We start from the raw sequence: 16,474 nt of genomic DNA, 5'->3' as shown, positions 1-16,474 counted from the left end.
TCCCTCACCTTTCATCTGGACTATTGCAATAGCCTTCTATCTCCCTATCTCAAGTCCTCCTCCATCTTCCACTCAGCTGCCAAGGGGATTTCTAAAGCATGGATCTAATCATGTAGCCTCACCCCACTCCCATCAATCTCCTGCTCTTGGAGCTCTAGAGACTTGTTACTACTAGGATCAAATTTAAATTCCTCTATTTGATATTTAAAGCTCTTACTACCTTTCTATTCTTCTTATATTTGACTCTTCCATATACTCTATGATCCAGTTACACTGGCCTTGAAGTTCCTTAAAAGCTCCATCTCCTGTCTCTAAACTTTATACTGGCTGCTCCCCCACCCCATGCCTGGAATGCTCTATCCCTTTGCTTTGGACCTTTTGGTTTCTATGGCTTCCTTCAAGACAGTTCAAATTCCACTTTTTGCAGGAAGTCTTTCCCATGCCCCAATGGCTAATGCCTCCCCCTTTCAGATTACTTTCATCTACTCTGTTTGTAGCTTGTAAGTATCTAGTTATTTATATGTCTCCCCAACTAGAATGTACATGCCTTTAGGCAGAAATGATTTTTTTCTTTCTTTGTATGCCAGTAGCTGAGCACAACTTCTGGTATATAAGTGATCAATAAAGGCTTGTTGACTGACTGACTACACTAAATAGCGGTGTGACCTTTGGTGAGACATTTCACTTCTGAGTCTGTTTCCTGATCTGTAAAATGGTGATAACAATACTTGCTCTGTCTACCTCAAAGGTCTGTTATGCGGAAAAAATTAATTTAACATTGCCCTGAAGAACCTTACATTCTACTGGGGGAAAGGTAAGTACAGAGAAGAACAAATTATAAATATGTAAAGTAGACAAAACAATATTTGGGAAAAGGGACAAATAATAGCTGAGAAATCAGGATCAACCTGGGGTAGGAGGTGGCACACCAGCTGAGCTTTGTAGGAAGCATGGGGCATCCCACAATGAGATAGAAGTGAGAAGGGAGTATATGCCAGACAGGAAAGACAGCCTGCAAAGAAGTCATAGAGTCGAGAGATTGACCATTCTGTATGGGAAAAGCAAATAGCCCAATCTGGCTCCACAGTAGATTGCAGGAAGACTAATCTGCAATGTCTAGAAAGATAGGCTAAAGCCTGGATTGTGAAGAACTTTAAAAGCCAAACAGAGGAGTATGCATTTTTATCTTAGAGGCAAAAAGGATCCACTGGAGCCTCTTGAGCAAATGAGTTATGTGATTAGATAAAATAAGGTAGATTACAATAATTTGTTTTAAAAATACTATAATGCTTTAATAACAGACCAGATAGGTAGCAAATCACATCTTTAGTGCTTCAGTTTTACAAAACCTTTTCCAAAAAGTAACTCTATGATGTAGATCATATAAAGTTTATTATTTTACAGATGAGAAAAACTGAGGCTGGCAAAAGTCAGGAGACTCACCATAGTTACCCAGGCAGCAAGCATCAGGTTGAGAATTAACTCATCTTCTGACCCTCAAGACCAGGACTTTTTCTATCATACTGTCTCTGCACAGTTTGAAAACTGTGAGGTGTCATGCAGTATATGGTTCTATTAATTATAGCCATCCTTCACATTGATGTAGTACAGGGGTAGGGAACCTGTACCTTGAGGCCACATGTGGCCCTCTACTTCATCAAGTACAGTCCTTTGATAGAACCAGCTCTTGAGGACCTAGAGGGCGACATGTGACCTTGAGGTTGCAGGTTCTCTACCCCACAGAATCTCATTTGATCCTTATAATGACCTGATGATCAGAGAGGATTCTCAAGCTAGAGTTAGAGCTACAAGTGCCTCTAGGGGCCATTTGGTCCATCTCCTTCATTTTATAATTGAGGAAATTGAGGCTCAAAGAGGGGAAGGGACTCACCCAAGGTTTCACAGCCACTGTATCAAAGATGAGATTCAAACCCTGGTCTTCCTAACTTCTAGTCTTACCTTTTTACCACTAGATATGCTGTCTCTCAGAAAAATATAAAAAATGTGTGTAGGAGGGGCAGCTGGGTGGTGCAGTGAATAGAGCACCAGCCCTGGTTTCAGGAGGACCTGAGTTAAAATCCGGCCTCAGACACTTAACACACACAAAAACTAGCCATGTGACCTTGGGCAAGTCACTTAACCCCAATTGCCCTCCAAAAAGCAAAAACTAAAAAAAAATGTGTGTAGGGGGGGAAGGAGAGGCAGGATAGTAGAGAGCAGTGGTGTCAAGCTAAAATAGAACTGCGGCTGCCTATCTGTACATAAGGATCCCTGTGGGCTCTATCTTGACTTACTTTCAAATTTTAATGTTATCTATATTTTATTATATATTTATTTTATTATATATTTCCCAATGACATTTGAATCTGGTTCAGCCTCATTCAGGAGTCCTAAGGGCTGGTGGGCTATGAGTTTGGCACCTCTGGTGCACAGATAGAAAGAGTGCTTAAAGGAGGAGGGTCCCAGAAAGGGGAGTAGAGGACCTCTTTATCTACTTTATGATCTTGCCAAAGGATGGCCATGATTGCAGCTCATTATTAAATATTGTTTTTATTCTCCTTATTTAGCATAAAGCCCTAAATCTAGCCTATAATTCTTGGAGTAGAGTTAATACAAGCTTGAATGGCACTTTTAGGCAGCCCTAATATCATAGATATAGAACTGAAAGAACACAGTGGTTATCTAGTTGAACTCCCTTGTTTTATAGGTGAGGAAACTGAGGCCCAGAGAGTTAGAGAACCTTGTTTAAGGTCACCTGGGCCTTAAGAGTCATGGATCCTGACTTTGAATCCTGGCTCTAAGTGGCAGAACCCGGATTCAAACTTAGGATCCATGACTCTTAGTTTAGCATTCTTTCCACTGCATTTCACTGCCTTCCAGCAAAGTCTGTCTCCCCAATCCCTGATGTCATCGGTCCTCTTCAAGAATGAAGGATGAACAACAACAATCTATCTCCATAATCAAGAGAAGAGGGCAGAACTAAGGTTTGATAGATCCCTGGCATCTACTCTTCTCCACATACTGGAAAATGTTCTTCCCCTTTTTTCAGAGACTTCACAAGCTACTTTCAGTCTTCTTCATATCTCTCATTTCCCATTGAGGAAATGATGCATCTTTTGTTCTTATGTTGCTGTGGTTTCTAGCCCAGAAGGAGACGTGCTTTGTTGTATCCTGCCTTGCCACCCTTTCTCCACCCACATCTGCCCAAGCAGATAAAAGATGGAAATGCTTTTGATATCATTTTAAGCACAGTGATTTCCTTTCCTCTCTTTCTTTTAATCTTATGTATGTCTTCATCCTGTCATAGTCACCCAATAACTTAAGAGCCCTTTGGTGGCAAGAATCATGCATTCCTATGTGATGATTTGAAAATTAGATACACTTAGTCCCTACATTGAAGCTTAATGAAAAATCAACTGGACATGAAGACAATGGAGTTGCTACCACCTAGTGGAAACATATAGGAGATGACTTTCAAGTTCAGAATTTTAAGGTAAAATACAATGGAGTGTATTATGAGGCATGATATCTAATGAACCTATTCATTCAATGTGATTATGCCCTTCAATGAAGTAGATCATCACTCTTCCCAGACTGACCATCCTACGCCACTTGTATCCAAGTCTTGGATCAAATTTACTATAGGGGTTTCAGTCCAACATTGTGGAGAGTTCTTCATTTTCTCTCGATATCCCCAAAATAACAATGGAGCACATACACTCTTCCTTAGTTAACTCTCAGTCCCTCTTCATACACAACTGACCCATCATTTCTGATTTTATATTTCTTTAGTGTCATCTTTCACCTTGCTTCTCATTCATAACTCCTTATTTGTTAGGTTTTATAACCTGGCCATGCCCATCATGTCCAGCTTTATTATTCTCTGGGGGATTGCCAATTTCAAGTTGTCAGAGACAACCTTGTACCATGTCTCAAAACTATACAGCAATACTAGAAGAATATGAGTGTTTAAAAAATGGTCTTAGTTTCAGGAAGAAGCTTGGGGTCATTAAAGGAATTTTCCATGCCTCAGATGCAATCCTTTGTGCTCTCCTCTTCTTGTTCATCTCTGGTTCTAGTTGATTGTCCGTTTCTGGTGCCTATCCATGACAAATATACTGATGAATAAGCTCTGTAAATTATACATTCAACTGCACATTTTGGTCTGGATCATGGGTTAAAAAATGTTATGAATGACAATTATAGAGTAGAAAGACAACAAGAATAGAGAAATGCAAAGTGGAGTCTAATTAGGAGGTAGTGGGAAGTTGGAAATTCCTTTTTAAAAATTTATTTTTATTCAGAACTTAACAAACACTAAATAAAATGGGCATTTCCAAATGAAAGGTAGAATTGAAGAAAGTGATTATACATGAAGCTGAGGATCTCTTATATATAGCTTGTTTTTCTTTTAAAATATATAATAAATTCAACCTCGAGCTTTCAAAGCTGTCCTGCTTCTCTATTATTCTTTCTGATCTTTTTCTGTTCTTTTTTATGCATTTTGGAGACTTTTCAAAAAACTGATTATTTGACATCAGGCCCTTCTCTTTCTGAGATCTCCTTTTTCTATAAGATTCTAGTCGAGTTCCTTGGGTGCTGCAATATGTAACTAATGCCAAATTCTGTAGAAGAACTGAAGTGAATGAAGGCATCAAAGAATTATATGACAGAAAGAGAAGGTTGGGCTGGTCCCATGGCAAGAGCAAGAGAAGGAAAGTAGACAATCAAGGCACTCCACTGGTATCCTTGGGTTACTGGGAGAAAGCAAGGAAGCCCTCCAAAATGTTGGGTGAACCCTGTTGTGGAAATTTTGGGGAGGACATAGATGAAAGTTGCATTGGAAGTACAGGTAGGGATGAGTCACTGTCTGTATTATTGGATGGAACTCCCAAATTATAAGATGACAAGTATATAAGAAAGATGACAAGGAGTGGTGAATATCAATTCCACTCCTGCCTTAGACACATACCAGCTGTGTGAAAATGGGTGAGTCATTTACTCTCTCAGGGCCCCAGGCAATTCTCTAAGACTGTAATTTATGGACAGATTACTTATCTGCATTGATGGAGGGAGATTCCATTGTAGGGGGTTTCCTATGCCAATGAAGTCATAGGTCCAGTCCCCCAAAGTCCCCTATAACTTATGTAATGCTTTTAGGTTTACAAAGAATTTTTATCTAGATTGCCTAACTTGTGATTATAGCAACCAAAGAGACATGCCTAAATAATGGGGGTAAAAATAGACATTTTTACCCCCATTTTACAGAAACTCAGATTCTAAGATGAAGTGACTTACTCTTTGTAATTCCAGATTCAGCACCCTAGCCACTGTTCCATGCTGGCCCCAAGCGACAGTGTGCTGGCCAATGTTTAACAAAAGGGTCTCTGAAAAAAATAAAGCAGTACACACTTTTAATAAAAGTTAGATCTATCTTATTAATATTTTCTCCATTACTTCTTAAGTCTAGACAATCAACAATATAATAAATTGAGCCCTGATGTGTAGAGTTAGTGGATTTCTGAGGTGTAAATGTTCACAGTAAAAATTTAACAATTGAACTTCCCCAGCTTGGCTCCAGTATATCCCTGTTAAGTATCAAGATAACTCTTACTTTTATTCTGGTAGAACCTAACCTTCTTGAAGGAATGAACTCTTCCTTCCTTCCTTCCTTCCTTCCTTCCTTCCTTCCTTCCTTCCTTCCTTCCTTCCTTCCTTCCTTTTTATATTTGTATGCTAGTGTCATGAGTTTCAACACTTTGGGGGGGGGGGAGAATTATGAAGATTTTGAAGATTATGAAAAGAAAGTCAATCAATTAGAAAAAGAGATCCAAAATCTTAAGGAAGAAAATGATTCCTTGAAAATCAGAATTGGGCAAGGGGAAGTTAATGAAATTATAAGAGATCAAGAAATAATAAAACAAAATAAAAGAGAATGTGAATATAAATATATGTTAATGTAATATATTATATATAATAAATATATAAAAATAAAAAAAAACAACTGATCTGGAGAACAGATCAAGAAGGGAAAACATAAGAATAATTGAACTACTTGAAAGCTATGATAAAAAGAAAGAATCTTGATACAATAATACAAGAAATAATTAAAGAAAACTGTCCTGAAGCATTAGAACAAGAGGGGAAAGTAGAAATAGAAATAAAATCTGCTGATCATTACATGAAAGAGATCCTACAAGGAAAACCCACAGGAATATGATAGTCAAGTTCCAAAATCTCCGGCTCAAAGATAAAATATTACAAGCAACAAGAAAAAAATTAAATATGGCAGCACCACAATTAGAATCATGCAAGACCTACCAGTGATGACACTAAAATATTTCAGGTCTTGGAACACTATATATTGAAGAGTGAAAGAACTGGGGTTCTGACCAAAAATTTCATACCCAGCAAAGCTAATCATAATCCTGAGTGGAAAAAAATGGACATTTAATAAATTGTCAGACTTTTAGGATTTTGTTTAAAAAAAACTGAACTTAATAAAAGGTTTGACATATAAGAGCTAAGAGAAATATAAGGCACATACAAAAGACTAATCATAAGGGACTCAATGAGGATAGACTGTTTAACATTTATGTGTGTAAAATGTAAAACATATGTCTAAGATTGTTATTAGGAATTGTGCAGTACATAAGAAAAACTGGGGTAGACCTGAGTGTGACAAGATTTTTAAAACATAAAACTGTTTGGGAACAGCCAAAAAGAGTAAGTATTTTATACAAATAAGGCACAAGAAGAAGAACTGACACAGGGGAATTAGATGGGGGAGAAGGACTGGTAGTTCTGGAAACCTACTTTCAACAGGAATGGAAATAATGCATGTATATCTAGAAGAGTATAAAAGTCTTCTAAATCATCCTGGGAATCGAATCCTGGGCCCAGACACTTAGCACCCACCCAGAGACACCTGTCCGTGTAACCTTGAGCAAGTTACTTAACCCCAGTTGCTTAGGGGAGGCCAGGTGGCTCAGCGAGTAAGAGCACCGGCTCCAGTGTCGGGATGACCTGGGGATCAAATCTGGGCTTAGATACTCAGCACCACACCCAGAAATAACTGGCCGTGTAACCTTGAGCAAGTTACTTAACCCCAATTGCTTAAAAAAAAGTCTTCTAAATCCAGAAAGAGATAAAATTTTAAGGGGATAGGGAGGGGGAAGAAGATAAGAGGGATCCTTAGAGAGGAGGGTGAAGAAATAAGTTAAAAGTGGGGTATAGAAGGATGTTGATTAATGAGAATGGGATGAATAAGGGAGGCATCTTTGGAAGGGGGTAGGTTGAGTAATAGGAGGGCAAGGTAGTGGGTAGAAGTAAATAGAGGAGTCAGGAGGGCTAGGAAATAAGAGATACCCACAAACATATAAAGATCAAGAATAGAATTTATTAAGGATAAAGGAGCAGGTGTGGTAATTGTTATCTCAGACAAAGTCAAGGTTAAAATAGACTTAACCAAAATAGAAAAAAATAGGGAAACTATACTATGTCAGACATATTTATTAATATTGTTTTGGACTATATAAAATAGCTATACAGTATAAAGTGGGAATATTTCTGTGTTGTAGGAAGTAAGTTAGTGGACTTGGAAAAATATGGAAAGACTTTGACTTATGAAGGATGAGGTTATCCACCCTAAGAGAAACAGAGAATAAATAAGTAGAGTATGGTGTTACATAGATGCATATGTCTTTATATGAATACTATTATTGATATCTAAATATATGTGTAAGTGTATGCATGTAAAGGTTTATATGTGTTTATGTATATCGTTGTGTATATAAACATGTATGTATATGTATATATACATATGTACATATATATGCATGAGCCTTTGGGGAGGGGGAGGAAGGGGGAAAAAGAACAAAATAAAAAGTTCATACCATAGAACAAAAGAAAACTTACAAGGAAGCAAAGAAAAGATGGACAGCTCTCAGCATAATGCATAATATTTATCTATTTTTTTTGGAAGGGAGAAGGTAGGGCAATTGGGGTTAAGTGACTTGCCCAGGGTCACATGGCTAGTTTTTTTATGTTAAGTATCTGAGGCCAGTTTTAATCTCAGATCCTCCTGACTCCAGGGCCAGTGTTCTATTCACTGCATCCCTAGCCGCCCCCATAATATTTATTATATAGACTTTCTGGAAATGAAAATCTATGGCTGTATATTTTGAATCCTCATATTCTGCTGTGCACATGGCATTTTTTTTCTTTTCTTCTGCTGTATTATTTTAATTTTATTTTTAAGTTTGTTTTTCTTTCTTTTCTCATTTTGTATGTAAGTTGAAAATATATATATTTTTAAAAAGGACCTCTCTCTATCTCCTTAAGTTTACTTGGGCTGGAAAAATTACTCACCATGACTTTTTCTTGGATTTTCCTGTCAGGATTTGGTCTGTTGTATTTTCAAAAACTATCTGGAAGAGTTTTGGTGGAAAGTAACCTTGGCTGTACTTCTGCTACTCCATCATCTTGTCTCCACCCTTATCCATCACCTCAATTTCTAACTACATTTCTACCAGTGGACCATCCTTTGTCTTATTTATTTTTTTTAAAGCAATTGGGGTTAAGTAACTTGTTCAAGGTTATATGGCCAGGTGTTTCTGGGTGGGTGCTAAGTGTCTGAGTCCAGATTCGATCCCAGGTCATCCCAACTCTGGGGCTGGTGCTCTTACTCACTGTGCTACCTGGCCACCCCTGGACCATCCTTTGTAAAAAATATAAAATAAATACTTTCTTCATCTTTAGAATGAGAATGATAATATATATACCACATAGAGTTGTGGTAAAGAATATGATGTGTAAGCAGCAAAGTATATACATGTGAGCTATTATTTAAAAGTTGCTTCCAGCTCTGTTGTCTATGTACAGCACTAAACTAGGTATTTCATTACAATATTTTTTGTCAGTCTCAGCCCCAGGCCTCACAATAAATTCACATAAAGAAATATTGACGTATATGTCGTTTTATTTGCTCTGAAGTGAATTGATTTTAAATTTCACACTCCTATGGATTATTTTTGTTTTAATGGTACATTTTGTTATATTCATTTCCAGATACAGTCCTATTCTCTCTGCTAATTACACCTCCCTTAATAATATTGTTAAAAGAAAAAAAAAACAAAAAAGCTTAGCAAAACTAAAACATGGACACAGTATGTGTATTTTCTTAACTCTTCACCTAGGCCATGTTAAGTTATGACAATTAAACAGCATACAATTTCTACTTTTTGTTCTTCTATTTATGTTGTTGCAGTCATGTATATAGTTTCCTTGGTTCAACTTACTTTACTTTGTATATGTGCATCACTGTCTTTCCATGTTTCTCAGAATTCTTCATATTTGTCATTCTTTTATAATTCAAGAATATTCCATTATATTAACAAACCACAATTTGCTCAATCATCAATCAGTTGATGGGTACCTACTTTGTTTCCAGTTCTTTTTTTGCTATAGAAAGTGTGTTATAAATATTTTTTGTTATACTCATTCTTTGCTTGTTGCACGTATAATTCTTCTGATCTGGATTTTTTCCATGTATTGTTCTACCCATATGGCCCTCAGTTTTCTTTTCTTTTCTCTTTTTGGAGGGGAGAAGGCAAGGCAATTGGGGTTAAGTGACTTGCCCAAGGTCACATGTTTAGTAAGTGTATCAAGTGTCTGAGGCTGGATTTGAACTCAGGTCCTCCTGACTCCAGGGCTGGTGCTCTATTCACTGTGCTGCCTAGCTGCCCCTCTCAGTTTTCCTACATGTAAAACGGGGGGGGGGGGGGGGGGGGGGGGGGGGGGGCTGGATTAGGTGCCTGCTGATACCCCTTCCTGTCCTAAATCTATGATTCTGTGACATCCTAGACATTTTTATAGAGAAGATCTTCAACATCCTGGTTCTCTCTGTGACTCTTTGATGTGCTATCACCAATAACTGCTTTTCTCTTCTTTATTCTTAGGTGATCATTTTTTATTTGTTAATGATCATAACACTGGAAGGAATGGCAAGCCTTAGATGTCATAATCCTCCCAACTGATATTATATATGAGGAAACAGGCAGCATGGTACAGTGGAAAGAATGGTGAACTTTGGGGCGGCCAGGTGGCTCAGCGAGTAAGAGCACCGGCTCCAGTGTTGGGACGACCTGGAGATCGAATCCCAGGCTCAGACGCTCAGCACCACACCCAGAAATAACTGGCCTTGTAACCTTGAGCAAGTTACTTAACCCCGATTGCTTAAAAAAAAAAAGAATGGTGAACTTGTAGTCATAGGATCTGAGTTCAAATTTCAGCTCAGCTGCTTCTACCTGTGTTACTTTGAGTAAGTGGGTCTGTTTTCTCATCTGAAATAAGGAAGTTGTACCACATTCCCTCTAAGGTCCCTTCCAGCCCTAGTGCTAGGATCCTATGGCCAAAGGGGCAATAGAATTCACCTGCATCAAGGAAAGAAGAGGGTCAAGGCAAAGGAGGAAGAAATCATGGGGAATTTTGTTATCTTTAAAACACAGCAACCATCTCATTCATATCTTTTTTAAAATTTTTTTTCCCATTTTTCAAATGCTTTATTAACTTCTGATTTACATCATTCATTTCCACCAGATTTTGAGTTACAAATTTCCTCCCCATTTTCCCCCTACCCACCATCCCAAAATAGCAGTCCCATAGGATATCCCCTCCTCCCATCTGCTCTCTCCCATATTTTCTCCCATACCCCTTTCGGCTTTTCCAGTAGGGCATGGTGGATCTCTATGCCCCAGTGCCTGTATATCTTATTTCCCAATTACATGTAAAATAGTATTAATAAAAGTAAACACACACACACAAACACACACACACACACACATATATATATATATATATATATGATTTTAAAACTTTGAATTCCAGATTCATTCCCTTCCTCCCTTGTCACCTATCTTTACTGGGAAGATAAGCAGTTCAGTATAGGTTGTACATGTGTAGCTAATGCAAAACAATAACATAGTAGATACATTGTAAAAGACTGACTATATTTCCCTCCCTCCTATCCCACCTCCCACTTGTTCTATTCCCTAATTTGATCTCATCCCTTTTCAAAAGTGGGTGCTTCCAACTTCCCTCCCCCCCCCAGCCTGCCCTCCCTTCCATCATCCCCCTTATCATTCCCTTCCCCCCTACTCTCCTCTAGGGTGAGACACCCTATTTAGTGTGTATTTAATTCCCTCCCCAAGCCAAATTCAATGAGAATAAGGTTGACCCATTCCCTTTTGCCTTCCTATTCTTCCCCTCGATTGTAACCATTTTCCCTTGCCTCTTCTTTATGAGATAGTTTACCCCATTCTGTCTCTCCCCATCTCCTCTCATTATATTCCTCTCTCACCTATTAATATCACCTTTTAAATATCATCCCTTCCTGTTAAATTGGTCCTGTGCCCTCTATCTATGTATACCTGTAAACATGTATACACACGTTCACATATATTCATGTGCCCATATACCCATATATATATATATATATATTTCTATTCCCTTCAACTGTTTTCATACTGAGAATAGTTTCATCTGTTACATTGTTGTTTTTCCATGTAGGAATGTTAATAGTTCAACTTTGATAAGTTCCTTATGATTTGTTTTCACTGTTTACCTTCTCATGCTTCTCTTGCTTCTTGTATATGAATGTCAAATTTTCTTTTCAACTCTGGATTTTTCATCAAGAATGCTTGAAAGTCCTCTATTCCACTGAATGATCACATTTTCCCCTGAAACATGATACTCAGTTTTGCTGGGTAGGTGATTCTTGGTTTTAATCCCAGCTCCTTTGACCTCCAGAATATCATATTCCAAGCCCTTCGATCCCTCAGTGTAGAAGCTGCCAGATCCTGGGTTATCCTGATTGTGTTTCCACAATATTCAAATTGTTTCTTCCTGGCTGCTTGTAATATTCTCTCCTTAATCTGGGAACTCCAGAACCTGGCTATAATATTCCTAGGAGTTTTCTTTTGGGGATCTTTTTCAGGAGGTGATCAGTGGATTCTTTCAACCTCTCTTTTGCCCTCTGGTTCTAAAACATCAGGGCAGTTTTCTTTGAGAACTTCCTGGAGGATGATTTCTAGGTTCTTACTTTGATCATGGCTTTCAGGTAGTCCAATAATTTTTAAATTATCTTTTCTGTATCAATTTTCCAGGTAAGTGGTTTTTTCAATGAGATATTTCACATTGCCTTCTATTCTTTCATTTGTTTGGATCTGTTTAACAGCATCTTGATTTGTCATAAAGTCATTAGCTTCCATTTACTCCAATCTAATTCTGAAGCAATGATTCTCCTCATTGAGCTTTTGAGCTTCTCCATCTGGCAAATTCAGCTTTTTAAGACATTCTTCTCCTCATTGCCTTTTTGAGCCTCTTTTGCCAATTGAGTTAGTCTGTTTTTTAAGGTGTTATTTTCCTCAGTCAGGCTGTTGACTCTCATTTTGTAATTTTCTTGCATTGTTCTCATTTCTCTTCCCAATTTTTCCTCCACTTCTCTTATCTGCTTCTTAAGGTCCTCTATGGCCTGTAACCAGCTTGTATTATCCTTTGAAGCTTTTGGTGCAGGAATTCTGACTTCACTGTCTTCCTCCTGTTCCATGCTTTGTTCCTTTTTGTCCCCCAAATAGGAGTCTAATGTTGGAATCTTCTGTCTTCTTTGTTTCCTTTGCCTGGTCATGTCGCCCCTCAGTTACTCGACTCCTGGGCTTTTTGCCACAGCAGGACTCTGCCACCAGACAGGGGAGCTTTCCTCCCAATCACTGGGGTTTTCTCAGCTGCCAGAGGTATTAGATGGGTACCCTCTCTGAGGCCTCCACAGGTTCTGGCAAGCTGGACACATGTCCGAGGACCTTCACCCTAGACTATAATCCAGATCCAAGCAGGTTAAAACAAGAGTGATTACCCCTCAGAGTGGTTGCTTGGTCCCCCTACATTTTGCAGGCCAGGAGCTGAAGCTGCCATGTGGCACTGGCTGGCTGTGCAGGTATCTCAGTGGCTTCTTCTCCCGGGAAAAAAAGCCAGGCACTCCCACTTACTGGGTCCCAAAGTCCAGACTGCACTGACCTCTAACTTTGTCCTTTGCATCTATGTGTTGATAATTCTGGAAATGGCCACAGCTGCTGCTGATCTGGAGTCCCTCCGGCTGGCAGCTGGTCAGGCCTGCCCTGGGGCTAAAGCCTTGGTGTGGAGCTGGGCTCAGCTCCCAGAGTGCTGGGAGGTTAGCTTCTGTGTGTCATCTTGTGGGTTCTGCAGCTCCAAAGTTTGTTCAGAGTTCCCTTTTTACATTGATTGGGGAAGATGGAAGCCGGGGCCTCTTGGAGGTTGTGCTTCTACTCCACCATCTTGACTCCACCCCCATATCATTCATATCTTATCCCTTTATCAAATTTGGGTCTAATACAATGAGGTAATATTTAATTGTGTGACTTGTGTCCTGTGTATTTGAAGAAAAGAAAGTATGTTTTTATATCAGGCTTTGCAAAAGGACTTTTCTTTGTTCCAGTTTTGCTTCAGAAAAGTTGGTCATCATAACAATAAATAATACTTGGTTAGTGCTGGAGCTGTAGCAATATTTGCTTCATACTCTGAGAACACACCCTAACTTTTCTGGCTCCTGGTCCTTCCTTCCTTCCTTCCTTGCATTAAAACTTTCTTTTGTTTTGCTTTAATTAATTTTTCACAAAGGGCAGCAGGGCTTAACATCATGCAGTTTTGCTGTATTTTCAACCTCGTGATTTTTGTTCTAGAATACACCAAAATATTTGTTCACAACTAACTTTTTTTCTAAATTCATGAAGAGTTACAGTATTCCTTTGGTCCTATATTTGGTGACACTGGTAGAATCTTCTGTTGAGGCATGGTTCTTCCTGTGTAAAAAAAAATACATAGTAGTTTAATTACTTCATGCCTCAGAAAACACTGGCTTCCTAAATTAAGTCATGAAGTCATGGAATATTAAAGTTATAGTATATAAATTTTCCAGAGAAATTTTGATCTGCAAGGGACCCTACAGATCACAAAAGCCAACCATTTCATTTTATAAAAGAAATTAGTTTGTTTTATGATTTAATTCAGAAATAGTTATATACTCAATATCACATTTGACAGGTGCTGAGTATTACCTAATCACATCCTATGAATCTCCTGAAGTGGTTGCATTATTCAAATTCACACTTTATATTTCCAAGGGGCTAGAACCAATGACCATATTCTACATTATTATAACTTTGAATAGTACAAGTAGGAATACCCACAACCACTTCAGAGGATTCCTTATTTGCACTAATAAGGAATAACATCTCAGTTCTTATTTATGATTATTCTATTGAGAAACAGGAAACCAAAGTTGACTCAGATAGAATCACATTATCACAGGATCCCAGGGCTGCAAAAGACCTCAAAGTACAGCCAGTGACAAGCCTAGCAATGGAACAGGATGACATCCAGTGTAGCTAAATGGAGAGTGGCTCATTACTGAAAGGTTGGCCACAAGATAATGATTCTTTTGGCCACAGTAGCCCCTGTAAACTATCTGCTAAGATGTGGCAGAATTGTAACCTAAATCAATGATAGGAGCACCCTACCAATGAAATCACAGAATCTAAATACAACGTATCTAGTACAGAACTTATTATATTTTCCCTCAAACACACCCATGCTTCTGAATTTCCTTAGCTCTCTAGAAGTTACCATCATCTTTCCACTTACTCTGGTCTGCAAGCTTGAAACCTTCCTCTACTCATTCTTTCAAGCTTGAAGCCTTCCTCTACTCATTCTCTCCCATTCCAACTCAGTTAGGTACTAAACCTTGCCTTTTCTTTATCCACAGTATTTCTCAGATATATCTCATAGCTTCTATACTAGTTCAGGCCCTCAATGCTTCTCACCTGAACTATTGCTGAAAGTAATTTGTAATTGGTTTCCCTTCCTCAAGCCTCATCTCATGCTCTAATCCATCCTCTGCAGAGCCATGAAAGTGATTTTTCTAAAGCACCGCCCTAACCATATCACCTTACTGCTCTTGCCCCAATAAACTCCAATAGCACTCTATAACCTCTAAAGAGCAAATATAAATTCCTCTGGCATTTAAAGTTCTTCACAATCTGGCCCCTTCTTACCTTTTCAAGCAACTTACATAATGCTTCCTTCACTCTATCCAGCCCAAACATACTGGATGTCTATAAAGTATATAGCACAGTGTCTGGCACATAGTAGGTGCTTAATAAATGTATATTCCCTTCTCCCTTCACTTTCTCACATCTCCAACTTCTTTGCCTTTTTATTGACTCTTGTCCATGTCAGGAATGACTTCCTCCTCACCTCTATCTCCTGAAATCCCCGGTTTTCTTCTAGCCTAAACTCAAGCAAATGGCCTCTTGTCCCTTTCTCTACCAGTAATTAATACCTTCATATATATATATGCATATATATGTGTATATATATATATCTTGTATATATCCATATGCATATAAGGTCCTAAAGGGAAGGAACTATTTTACTTTTGGGTTTGTATTCTCAGCATTTATCATGCTGCCTATTGATGACTGGGGCATAACCAGTGTCTGTTGATTGCTTGATTGAATGAGTAATTTGAAAGTTGATTGAAATATACATTAAAGGCTTCCAGGTCATGTCCCAAAAAGATGGAGGACATTTTCACCCATTCTTAGGACTCTCAAAACTCTCTAAAATAGGAATTAGGCACAAAGAGATAAGGCAATTTAAGTTGTTTCCACAGTCTAGGTGACAAGGTGGTGTCTAGGGCATGGACTCAGGACTATGTGGCTTTAAATTCATCTTAGCTGTATAATCCTGGGCAAGCCATGTAACCTGTACCTGGCTCAGTTCCCTCATTTGTAAAATGAGGATAACAATAGCACCTGCTCACCAAGGTTCTTCTCAGCATAAGATAATATCTGCATAGTGTTTTGCAAACCTTAAAGTGCCATATAAATATCAGATATTTTTATTTATTAGGACACCAAGAACACAAATGAGGTAACAGTTCAGTGAACTAACACAAGAGAAGCTTAATCCCTAACCCTAATATGCTCAGTCAGCATCTTTTCTCATTGTCCACCACACAGACTGGGCAACACCAGCCAACCCACTGGCTTACAGCAGAATTCAACTCTATTTCCCCTCTTTTCAGTGCTACAGAAAACCAAAAGTCATGAACTCTGTGCTGCAACAGAGTTCAGTTGAAGAACTGAAGAACAGAGATACAGGGTAGGATGCATGTGGTGGGGGGAGGGAAGGGGGAGGCCTGTGTGACACTCCACTAAACCTGAGAGAAAACACCCAACATCCAGTTGGGGCTAGTTTTGTCCTCCAGAAGTCACTTGTGGCAGAGACTGAATTGTCCTATGTGGAGAGGAAGCTGAGACAATGTAATGTAATGCCAAGGAAAGGCAACTTCTCAGGTTCAAAATACCAGCATAGGTGCTCTCTATTTTATTCAGTAACA

The sequence above is a fragment of the Petaurus breviceps genome, unplaced genomic scaffold (genome assembly GCF_028583685.1).
Source record: "Petaurus breviceps papuanus isolate PSGF00001 unplaced genomic scaffold, PetGlider_PUasm1.0 91133, whole genome shotgun sequence".
Taxonomy (NCBI): domain Eukaryota; kingdom Metazoa; phylum Chordata; class Mammalia; order Diprotodontia; family Petauridae; genus Petaurus; species Petaurus breviceps.
Note: the sequence above shows the minus strand (reverse complement) of the source record.